A 13,227-nucleotide genomic window follows, 5' to 3' on the forward strand; every position below is an offset into this window, starting at 1 on the left:
AGCTAACAGGTTCTTATCTATCTGCTTTCCAAACAACTTAACTGCATGTTAGATAATCGTATCCTTAGGTTTTATTAGTCTTATAAGGAAACATATTATAAAGCAAAAGAACTTCCTTCTGGGCACCAGAGCCTACAAAAACAGAAATCTGGTATCTGTGCTTTGAAAAGGCCAGTTTAACCCTCTTAGCATTAGCAGGCTTAATGCCATTGTAGTTGTCCACAGTGAAGGACAGCCATGAGCTCTCTTCCTACATTCTTAATATTCAGTGAAGAGAAGCCTCTCAGAAAAAAAGAAAAAAATGAGCTTAAACATGCTGGTAGAATATGAGGTCTTCAGTTGTTACAAGTTCTTTCTATTCTGGAGTTGTTTCTTTAAAAACATGTTTGTGTGTTCTTTGAGTAGATTATACAGTGAAAAGTCTCCCCCTGAGAGCGCTTTTGTCAGTGTGTTTAGATAAATATTCCAATCTCTACAGTCTTTTAAAATAAATGGCAGAGCACTGTACAGTTTTGTGCTTTTGCTCTTTAAGTTACACACCGTCCTATTGTGTGTATGTTGTGAATTTATGTGTTGCTTGCTGTCTATTCTCTGACAACTTCTACTTCATTTTAGTGTTTGAATTTTTTTTGTTTCTTTGCTATGGCCAAAGTATAGAAAACCAGGGCTCAGGTTGGCCATCTGTTCTGAAGTAAAAATAAGTGTAGAGTTTGAATTAATGAAGAGGCTTTTCTAATCCACCTGATAGGAAATAGTATTATGTAGTGAATAGCTCCTTGATTTCTATTTGAAAGCCGCTATCTTGGGTGTTTTTTCTCTTCACATTTACTTCCTGTGCACTTAATGCCTTCATGGGTGATTCTGAGCAGGCTGGAACTTGATCATTGCAGTAGACACTGTCTTTCCTGTTCTTTGAGGATAGCAGTGATGTGTACTTGCAGCCCACTGTTTCCTGTAGATCCATTAATCACTGTGACTCAGCCATTGACTCCACTAACTACCTTAATGATGTCTTGGATAATGCATCGGAGGAAAAGGTGACTTTTTGAGGAAGGGCCCCCAGTGCATCCCATAAAGAGACAGGATAGCCCAGAGACCAGAGAAAGGGGTTTCCTAGATTATATAAACTGTAGACGTAAAGACTGCGGGAGAGGGATCACAGCCAACAAATGGTAGCACGACTCCTACGTGCTTTACTATAGAAGAGGCTGCAGGGCCTCTACCCGCAAGTTCCTTACCAGCTAGTGTGCTGGGTGGATGGGCAGGGGCTGTGGAGAGTATTATAATACTGTGCCAAAAGAATTTCAAGCTCTGGTGCTAAAAATGATGTAGAAAATAGAGATATCAGTTAGGAGAAATCTAAGAGGCTGTCTGGAGGCAGTAGTGTCCCTGTGGGCCTTGAAGTCCAAGATTTTTGATAAGCAGATATGATGGAGAAGCACCCTGCAAGTGGAAAGCACAGCATGAAGAGAGGCCCCAGAGCGGGCAGGGGGGAGTTGTGCCCCAGAAATAAGAAGCCCAGTTTGGACAGCGTGTAGATGAGCGCAGGTAAAGTAAAAGAGAGGCCTGGAAAGGTAGGTTGGCCACAGTGTGTGACTGCCAGTGTTGACATTTTGCATACAATTTGTGGCCATCAAAGATTTGGGGGCAAGCACGTGATTCTACTGCTAACGAGGTTTCAGAGACTGTGCTGAATGTGTACTGACAAGACCTGTGTGACTTTCAAGTAAGTCACAGATTTTACCGTCTTCATTCAGTTTTCCTAGAATTAGCCTCCTCTTGCCTGTAAACATTCCCTATTGACCAACCCAAGGACTTGCTAATACCTGATAAGGTTTTATTACTCTGAGTTTTGGTAAAGTTTGTATACAGCAACAATGAAACTGAAATTACATATACACCAAACAGCCAGAACTTAGTTCCTTCTGTCCTCTGGCCACCAGCAAGGCCAGGGAAATGCTCAAGAAGCAGCAGTTGTGAAGGGTTTTCCCAAAGCAAGCAGCTTTGGAAGTGGCTTTAGGCCACTTGACTCTTTGGCATTTTCAGTTTGTCCATCTGAAAAATATGAATAAATATTTACCAATGACTTGCCTTACAGGTGAGACAGTGTTTATACTGCTCATTGGGATGCTTGGACAAAAGATGCTGTTTACACAGGAGGCTCAATGACGGGGGCGGTCAAGAAGGAGGTGAGAGGGTGATAGGAAAACCTCGTCTCCACCCACTAGAAGATTCTTGCCTCCTTAGTAATGCCCTCCCGGTTCAGGCATGCTTTTTGGCAGAGTTGCTCAGTTGAAAGCACTGTCAGGAATGTGTACAGAAAAACTGCGCCCACTTCATAATCCAAGGCAGAAAAGTAGGAAATGAAAATATTAAAAACATGCCTCTAAGACACGGGTTGGGTGCAGAAGTGAAATCTGACTTTGCAGGAGAGAGTACTTTTCATTCCTAAATTATCTTCCAAATTTTTTTCCCTTTAGAGGAAATTTCCAAAAGGAATTTTTTTTTAAGGAAATGTTTTAATTGATTTATCAGATCACATGAAGTGTGTTAACCTTTTATTATTACATAATAAGCTGTCAAGGCAGAAATTAGACCCCCTACTATACACCTATAACACTTATCTTTTAACTTGAGCTACCACATCAGTCACCTTGCAGTCTTAATGACAAAGTAATTTTTCACTTCCAAATTATTTTTATGAAATGAGAAACTATAGACCTGTCTCCCTTATGAAGGTTGATGCAAATATTCAAAATAAAATATTAGTGAACTGAATCCAATGATACGTAGTGGTATATTGTAGTATTTTTCACGAAATGGGTTGGTGCTTCTCCCTCTCAGTGCTCTTTCCTGTGAGAGGATTATACATCCCTGCCTCGTTGAACTTAGGTGTGACTGTGTGGCTTGTGAGTGGAAGTGGCATGTAGGACTTCTGAGTAAAAGTTTTAAGTGCCTGCCCTTGGTTCACACTGTCCACTTTGCCTTCGTCCCTAAGATTGGTAATATTCCAGATGGTGGCTACTTCAAGGGCTTGGGGGCTGGGACAGCTGACCCACAGTGGGACATGGAGTGTAAGAGACACATAAACCCTTACAAGTCCCTAAGATGGGGGGCTATTTGTTACCCCAGCTTAACCTAGTGCACCCTGATGTTAACAGTGACTAAGAGAGGTTTATTCCAGGTGGTTCAATATCAGGAAATCCTGGAATTATTTTAACCTAAGACATGGCTTAGATTGAGGACTTAGCATTCAATTGGAGACACACACAAACCATTGATTGTAGAACATGTCCTCGGTGGTTTGACTGAGTCAGTAGTAATTTATAAAATTATATAAAAGTTATGTTTTATTTTGCAAACTAAGCTACTTTCTAGGACCACATTTTTAGAAAATTCACTATTCAAAACAAAGTAGAAGAGACAAGAAAGAATAGACGCACTTCTCCCTATTCCTCCACTAAGAGCAGCCTGGACTTGCATAAAACAAACATCAAACTACTGTGAAAGCTGAGAAGACCGAATGGAAAGAAACTTCAGTACCCAAGGAATAACACAGCATTGACTTCCCTGGGTTTTCTTTTGCCTCATATTGGGCAAATACTTGGCGCTGGAGAAACCAGCACCCCAGAAACACCAATAGGAGCCAATGGCTAAAAGCCTGGTGTCTCTAGTCCAAGGATCAGGACAGGGCAACCTAGAAAGATGGAGAAGTCTCAGACAGTAACTTCCCTACTCTATCCAAACACCATGGAAAAACCCATGGCCCCAACCCCACAGCCTCACCAGCAAAGGCCAAGTGGGGAGCCTAGACCTTCTCCTTTGCCTGTTGCAATGAGGCCTCACCAACCCCTGCTGGAGCGGTGTCAGAGCTAGCCCAGTAGGGAGCTTGGGACTTCTATCACTGCAGGATGGTAATGAGGCCCACCCCCATAGTGTCAGTGGAGGCCATGTTGGGAGCCTAGACTTTTACCCTGACCCAGGAGGAACAACTCCCCCCACTCCCATAGTATCAGTGGGGCCCACGTGTTCTAGTGGGAAGCTGCACTGAGCCACTCCTCCCTCCCGCTTGTACTCAAACGGGGCTCAGTGGTGAGCCTGAACCGTCAAATCCACCACATGCCCCCTTCACCCATGGGGGTGGTGTCAGAGTAGACCTACTAAAACATTCAAACAAAGTCCAGGGTCTCAAACCCAAATGGGCAGAATAGAACAGAAAGCCATGCTCTTGTGCCAAGAACCAGGCAAATGTCAACCTGAATGAGAGTTAACAGACACAAACACCAAGATGACACAGATCTTAGAATTATCTGGCAAGGATTTTGAAGCAGTCATCATTTAAAAGTTCGGTGAGCAATTATGAACATGCTTGGAATAAATGAAAAAATAGGAAGTCTTAGAAGACGGCAAATCAAATGGAAATTTTAGAACTGAGAAAAGATTAAATGAAATAAAAATCTCACTGGATGGGTTAAACAGCAGAATGAGGAGTACAGAGAAAAGAATCACTGAATTTTAAGATGAAATAAAAATCTGAGCAGAGAGAACAGACTGCGATTGGTACCTGTGGGCCTCTAGCTAAAGACCTAACATTTGAATCATGGGTCTAAGAAAGGAGAAGGAGGGTGGGGCTGAAAAAGTATTTGAAAAAAATAATGGCTGAGAGTTTACAAATTTGTCAAAAACAAATGAACCTTTTATAGGCATATATACCTAGTTTTATTGTGTTTTACTTGATTACACTTTGCAGATGCTATGTCTTTTACAAATCGTGGGTTTGTGGCAACTGTCGAGCAGGTCTTTTGGTGCCACTTTTCCAGCAGCTTGTGCTCACTTTGCATCTGTGTCACATTTGGTAATTCTCACAATACTTCAGACTTTTAAATTATTGTTACAGAGAGCTGTGACCAGTGATCTTTGATGTTACTATTGTAATTGTTTTGGGCACCATGAACCTCACCCACCTAAGACTTAATTGATAAATGTGTGTGTTCTGACTGCTCCACTGATTGGCCATTCCCTCATCTTTCTCCCACTTTTCAGGCACCCCTATTCCCTGAGACACAACAGTATTGAAATTAGGCCAATTAATAACCCCACAATGGCCTCTCACTAAATGTGAGAGGTCAGAAAGCTGCAGGAGAAAATTTGAAGCTAGCAATATTCATGAGGTTTAAGTAAAGAAGCCATCTCCATAAAAGTACAAAGTGCTGCAGCAGTGCTGATGGAGAAGCTGCAGAAGTTACCCAAAAGATCTAGCTCGGATCATCGATGCAAGTGGATACACTAGACAACAGATTTTAAGTGTAGATGAAACAGCATTTTATTGGAAAAAGATGCCATCTAGGACTTTCATAGTTAGAAAAACTCAATGCCTGGCTTCAAAGGACAAGCTGACTCTTGTCAGGGGCTAGTGCAGCTGTGACTTTCAGTTAAAGCCAATGCTCACTGACTATTCTGAAAATCCTAGGGCCCTTAAGATATGCTGTATAAATGCAACAACAAAGCATGGATGACAGCTGGTCTGTTTACAGCATGGTCTACTGAATAAGCCCACTGTTGAGACTCAGTGCTCAGAAAAAATAGATTTCTTTCAAAATATGGCCGGGTGCAGTGGCTCATGCCTGTAATCCAGCACTTTGGGAAGCTGGGGCAGGTGGACTGCTTGACGTCAGGAGTTCCAGACCAGCCTGGGCAACATGGTGAAACCCTGTCTCAAAAAACAAACCTAAAAAACCAAAATATTGCTACTCATTAACAATGCACCTGGTCACCCAAGAGCTCTGATGAAGATGTACAAGGAGATGAATGTTGTTTCATGCCTGCTAACAGAGTATCCATTCTGCTGCCCATGGATCAAGGAGTACTTTTGACTCTCAAGACTTATTATTTAAGAAATACATTTTGTGATTTCTCTGATGGTTCTGGGCAGTCAGCTGAAAACCTTCTGGAAAGGATTCACCATTCTAGATGCCATCAAGAGCATTCAATTCATGGGAGGAGGTCAAAATATCAACATTAATTGGAGTTTGGAAGAAATAGATTCCAATCCTCATGGAGGACTTGGAGGGTTTCATGACTTCAGAGGAGGAAGGAACTATAGATGGGGTGAAAACAGCAAGAGAACTAGAAGTGGAGGGGCCTGGAGATGTGACTGAATTGCTGTAATCTCAGGATCAAACTTGTATGGATGAGAAGTTGCTTCTCATGGACGAGCAAAGAAAGTAGTTTCTTGAGATGGAATCTACTACTGGTGAAGACGCCGTGAACATTGTTGAAATGACAACAAAAGATTTAGAATATTCCATAAACTTAGCAGTGGTAGGGTTTGAGAGAATTGACCCCTAATTTTGAAAAGTTCTACTGTGGGTAAACGCTATCAAACAGCATTGCATGCTACAGAGGAATCTTTCATGAAAGAAGGAGTTAATCAATGCAGCAAACTTCACTGTTGTCTTATTTTAAGAAATTTCCAGTCATTGCAGGCTTCAGCAACCACCACCCTGATCAGTCAGCAGCCACCAACATCGAGGCAAGACCGTCCACCAGCAAAAAGATTATGACTCAATGAATGGTTGTTAGCATTTCTTAGCAGTAAGGTATTTTAAAATTATTATCTTTTCCTACCCTTCTCTTGCATTTAAAAGTACTTTTTAATTAATGTATGTACATTATTTTTAGGCATAACACTACTGCTCACTTAAACTACAGTATAAGCCATGTTATATGCACTGGAAAGGCAAAAAATTCATGTGACTTGCTTTCTTGTGGTATTTGGTTTATTGCAGTGGTCTGGAACTGAAAGTGATGCATATTTCTGAGGTATGCCTGTATTTAAGAAGCTGAGTGAAACCCAAAGAAATCCATGATAGGACTTCTGAAAACTAAAGACAAAGAAAAAAGCTTGAAAGCATTAAGAAAGAAATGACATCTTACCTATAGGGAAAAAAGTAACTCAGATGACAGTGGATTTCTCTTTGGAAACCATGGAGGCCAGAAGGAAGTGAGACAAATTATTTTAGTGCCAAAAGAATTGTCAACTTGTGGCTGGGCATGGTGGCTCCCAGCACTTTGGGAGACCAAGGTGAGCAGATCACTTGAAGTCAGGAGTTTGAGACCAGCCTGGCCAACATGGTAAAACCCTGTCTCTACTAAAAATACAAAAATTAGGCAGGCATGGTGGTGCGTGCCTGTAATCTCAGCTACTTGGGAGGCTGAGGCACGAGAATTGCTTGAACCTGGGAGGTGGAGGTTTCAGTGAGCCGATATCCTGCCACTGCACTCCAGCCTAGGCAACAGAGCGAGACTGCCTCAAAACAAACAAAACTCTGTCAACTCCAAATTCCATATTTGGTGAAATGATCCTTCAGGAATTATGGGGTAATAGAAACATTCTTGGATAATAGAAAACTAAAAGAATTTGTTGAATGAGTCTACCCTACAGACCTTGAATAGACCTACCCTAAAGGAAGTTCTTGAACCAGAAAGGAAACGTTTTTAAAAAAAAAAGTTTGGGGATGTCAGGAAGAACGACAGAAACAGCAAAAATATGGGTAAATACAATAGACTTTCCTTCTTGAGGTTTCTAAATTATTTGGTAGTAGAAGCAAAACTGTGTGACATAGATCTCAATGTACATAGCAGGTTATGTTTAAGACAGTTATAAATGGGGTGGGGAGGGGACGGGCAAGAGAGTTTTCTACATTTCACTCAAACTGGTAAAATGTAGATATCAACAGATCTTTATATAGCAATGAAGCAGTTCTGTATCTCAAATGTGTTGGTAGGAAGATAAAATGGCATAAAACGATATACATTGTGCAAATATCAATTTCCTGTAGTTATGTAAGATGTATCTGTACTGTCTTTTCAACTCCCTGTAACTCTGTAACTATTGCAAAATCAAAAACTTTAAAAAGTATAGGATGAAATTATTGAATATGCTGCTTTAAAAGGGACAGGGTACAGTTTTATTGGCTTAGAGAAAAAAATGGGGGCAGGGGTGAGGTGACAATCTTCCTCGCCTGAATAATTCCAGCTGAGGATTAAACATACCTCTTCCCAAATATTTTGATTTATCTTCTAGGTATACTTCTCTTACAATTTATTAGAAAGCTGGTTACTTAATACAGATAACTAAAGAGATACTAATTTTCATGCAAGCCCATCACAATGTATTGAACTGAGACACTTTTCTGCTGCTAACATACTTAGGAAAAATAGTTTTATTTTTAGTAAATAAAATCTCCACTTATTTCAATAAAAATGGCAAGGAGAAAATGTAATCAAGTCATAAGATTATCCTGCCATGTAAAATAAGCTGCTCCCCAAAGGACTGTGTCAAGATTGGTTTTAAATAGAAAATACCTATTTTAAATATATTTAGATTATAATTGCCTGGGGGTTGGCAAACTTTTTCTGTAAAGGGCCAGACACTAAATACGTTAGGCTGTACAGGCCTTCAGATCTCTGTCACAAGTATTCACCTGCGCGGTGTAGTGCGAAGGCATCCACAGACAAAATGCAAACACACAGGTGTGGCTGTTCCAATAAAACCTCACCAAACAGGCAGCACAGGCCACAGAATATTGACCTCTGCACTAGCCTCATCTCAGGTTACCTGTCCTCTAGTTATTAAAAAAGAAACCCAAAATTAAGTTACACAAAAGTAATTTTTAAAAACTACTTTGGACATTAAAATGGGGCCAAAGGTAGTATCCACTGAGATAAAAGTTCTTGACAAGCAGTCAGGAAATCTGAATGATTCTGTCCTTTGTTCTGCCCGTAACTAGCTGTGAGCTCTTGGACAAATCACATATTCCCTCTGCAGTTCCATTACTGCATCTCTAATTTGAAAAAATAGAGGAGGGATTCTGTCCAATTTTGTTACTATAAATTTCAATTCAGCGAACTTACTCCCACTGTTACCAACAAAAGTTTCAAAAGACTCATTTAAATAATTTATAACATAGTTCTAGTTAGGCATGATGAGCTAAAAATGAGAGCTGGGGTATTAAAAGCAAACAAAAAACTGAAATATGAAGAGTATCCAAAAAACAACAGCATCAAAAACCATGAAATACACAGGGATAAAGTTAAAGGATATACAGGATCTCTGCACTGAAAAATGTAAAACACTGCTGAGAAAAAATGAAGTAAATGGAAAAACATGTTTATGGATTGGATGACTACTTGATTTATAGATTCAGTGAATCTTAACAAAAATCCACAGGGCTTTTTCTGGGAGTAGTTTGGTAGAAACTGACAAAATTTTTTGGAAATGCAAAGGACCTAGAATAAAGCAATTTGCAGAAGAAGAAATTAGAACATCTGTTTTACCTGAGATCAAGACTTACCAAGTTTTGACAAAAAGATAACAGAATGGAACAGAAAACTAGATCCACAGATATATGATCAAATGATTTTAGACCGGGCACCGAAACAGTTTAACGGTGAAAGGAGAATCTTTGACAAGTGGTGCTGGAACCACTGAACATTCACTAGAATGTTCAAAGGTATTTGACGCCTACCTACCTCATGGCATATAAAAATACTAATTCAAGGTGAATCACAGACCTGAATATTCGCTACAACTATCATACTCCTAAGAAAAAACAGTATCTTCATGAGCTTGGGTAGGCAAAGACTTCTTAAAGAGCACACAGAAAACATTAACTATAAAACAAAAAGCCATAAATGGATTTCACCAAAACTAAACCCTTCTTCTCATCAACAGATACTATTGAGAAAATAGGCAAGCTATAGATGGGAAAAGATATATGTGACACACAAATCTGACAATCCAGATGCACAAAGGAGTCCTATCCAATTAAAAGGAAAAAAGGACATGAAAAGTACCATCCGTTAGTCATCAGGGAAATGCAAACTAAACCACCATGAGATACCGCCACACATCCAGGAGCATGGCTAAAATGAAACAGGTGGACAATACCAAATGTCGGCAAAGATGTAAAAAACAACCAAAACACAATGTGCTGGTAAGAACAGAAAACAGCACGATGGTTTTAGAAAACTGTTGGGCAGTTTCTTAAAAAGTTAAATATACAGCTACCATAAGACCTAGCAATTCTACTCCTAGCTTTTTAATCCAAGAGAAATGAAAACATGTCCACAAAAATTCCTGTACAAGAATATTTATAGCACATTTATAATAGCCCCACCGAAACAGCTCAGGGGTCCATGAACAGAAGGATAGCTAAATAAATTCATGCATTCAAATAGCATGACACAACAATAAAAAGGAACAAACCAGGCTGGGCACGGTGGCTCATGCCTGTAATCCCAACACTTTGGGAGGCTGAGGCGAGTGGATCACTTGAGGTCAGGAGTTTGAGACCAGCTTGACCAACATGGTCAAACCTCATGTCTACTAAAAAAAAATACAAAAATTATCCACGTGTGGTGGTGCATGCCTGTAATCCCAGCTACTTGGGAAGCTGAGGCAGGAGAATCCCTGGAACCTGGGAGACGGAGGTTGCAGTGAGCCAAGATCCCGCCATTGCACTCCAGCCTGGGCAACAACAGCAAAACTCCATCTCAAAACAAAACAAAACAAAACAAAAACAAAAATGGAACAAACTGCTGATATAAACCTCGACATAGATGAATCTCAAAGACATCATGCTGAGTTACAGAAGCCAAATGGTGCCTGCTGTATGATTCCAAGTATATGAGTTTGAGGATAAGGAAAACCAGCGCCACAGAACGGGAGTGTGGTTAAAGGAGTGAATGCATTTGTCGAGCCTGATGAGACTGTGGATTTAGATCTGTACAGTTCGTGATATGTAAATTATGTCCCCTTCTCTCCAAAACAAAACAGTAGTGATTAAGGCTCTCGAGGTTAAGATTAAGGTATTCAATCTAGCTTTTTAAGCTCCGCAACAGATAGAATGGATGAGGTGGCCAATCTTGGACAATAAATACAGTACATGGCTATTTTTCATTTTTATCAGTGCAAGTCAAATTGAGGTGTGAATTTAAAATGTATTTAGGATTAGTTTGCCAATGCTAGTCATCTTTCTCCTGTCTATATTCATGTATGTTGGTGTCCATGGATTGGTATTTACTTCTTCTAAACATGCATAGGCCTCTATGGACTGAGCCACGCACCACCCCCATTACATTACTGAGGACTATAATTCACGTTCTGTCTCACATTCTCTAAGTGATCTTTATAACCCTTTAATACATTTTTCTTCCAAACTGAGGTTAGCTGGAAAAATTTAAGAGATTCAACAATGAGCATCTGTCCTTCCTCTATACCACTACTAGAGAAAGGTATCAATTACCTCCTAGTTTTCATGTGAAAACAACAAAACACAAGATCAAATATCATTTCCCAGTTGATTAAAACTACTTATACATTTTGCATATTTCATAAACATCTCATCCCATCAAAATACTGTTGAATTATAGTTAAAACTGGATTTATAAACCAAGTAAACTCAATAGCACTGTTTAGTCCTTTATAAATTTGGTGATAGAAAAAAAGGAACATTAACAGCTTTAGATAAGTGTAGAGCTAGCTGGCAGCTATTAATAGATTTTTTTTGGCCTAGTATTATGAAGGTTCTTCATGCCCTGTTTTTATCTTATAAACCAAAAAATGCCAATTTATCTTTACAAGGATATTCTGAAGGGCTTCTTAAAAAAGCACCCTATGACTCAGTATTTAAGGCACAACAGCAGCTAAAGATACGCAGCAAACTGAAGTGGCCAGCTAAAAGAAAACAGATCTTTTTCACAAATACAGCAATTATATTAAATATATTTATTACGAGTAAAAAATGGTTTTAAAAAAGCCCAAATGATTCTGATTTTAAAACCTGATGACAGATCCGTCAAGTACAAACGTGTCATTCAATAGTGGGTATTTTTTGCTGGTCACCTCCCTCCCTATTTTTTCAGAGAGATACTTATACAAATTTGCCTAATACTGTGTTTTACTTCTTCCAAGACTTACCTGAGACTCAACACTGTGGCCATGGGTGTTCATTAAAAACTCTATCACTGTGGCACAATTTCTTCTTCTGCTTTTTGGAGCTTGTTTAGGAATGCTAGATTCCAAGAAACTGTATAAAGCAAGCCAATTTAATGAGAAAACAGTGCAACCTGGTTGTCTGAACTGCCTGATGAATTTCATCTAATGGTGTAAAGAGCGCTCCCAGGTGCTTCGACAGGTTCACTCAGCAGGACTGGGCGAGATTACTGACTTTGTATATGTCTATGACATTTACACACATTTGGGTATTTACTGTACATACTTTAAAATAGTGGTTAGGTGCTGTCATTTTCATGATTTTGACAGCTGAGAAACCATGTTAGGGAGAAAGCTTTGTGCAGCACCCTAATCAGACCGTGAAGGGACAGGTCTGAGTTGTTCATAGTACAGAGCAAGGCATGGCCACGGTACACAGCACACAGGTGATAGGCAAATATTTAATGCGCTGAGCCTAATAAAAGATAAATAAGGACTCTCAGACTTCTGTGTGTGAGGATGATTAGTTACTTTAAGGTATTCAGTATACACTTTCACATTTCCATTTTTTAGTTGGACTTTACTGGTCACTGTGGGGCCTAGATACACTTGAACTGTTCGATCCTAATGACATAAAACTATTAGTACATTCTTATACATCTTTTTGGGACAAAGTACCTCCTAATTACAGAGTATCCAGTGTAAATTTTTTATGGACAAAGTAAATGTTTATAAATATTTTGGCATTTTATAGCTTTTCCTAGCAGAGCTTGAGGGCTGATAAGAAACTCAGCAGAAACAGGCTCAGTGGTCGGCATGAAGACATACTCTCTCCCTCTCTGTTCTAGGGGATTTTACTCACTTTGGGACAAAAGCAATATAGTAGCATCTTTTCACTGACCAAGGTAACCTGAGTGTTGATCAGATCACACTGATACCTACAATTGGCCAAAATTAAATGAGAAGCATGGGGGGAGGTGCCAGGAAGCGGCAGGGGTACAGCATGTGAGACAGAGCAGATGCATGTGAGTGTGGTGTGATGAGGGAAGTAGCTGAAGAGCTGACACTTAAACCAGAATAATTTCAGAGGTGAAAAATTACCACCTCTCTTACTAGTGACATTGAAGAGAAAAAAAAAATTAGGGTTTTTCACTGATATGTTACAAGCATTTAGGCAAAAACACAACAGAAATCAAATCAAGTCACTATAAAGCAGTAAGAAAATATTA

The sequence above is a fragment of the Chlorocebus sabaeus genome, chromosome 21 (assembly GCF_047675955.1).
Source record: "Chlorocebus sabaeus isolate Y175 chromosome 21, mChlSab1.0.hap1, whole genome shotgun sequence".
NCBI classification, from domain to species: domain Eukaryota; kingdom Metazoa; phylum Chordata; class Mammalia; order Primates; family Cercopithecidae; genus Chlorocebus; species Chlorocebus sabaeus.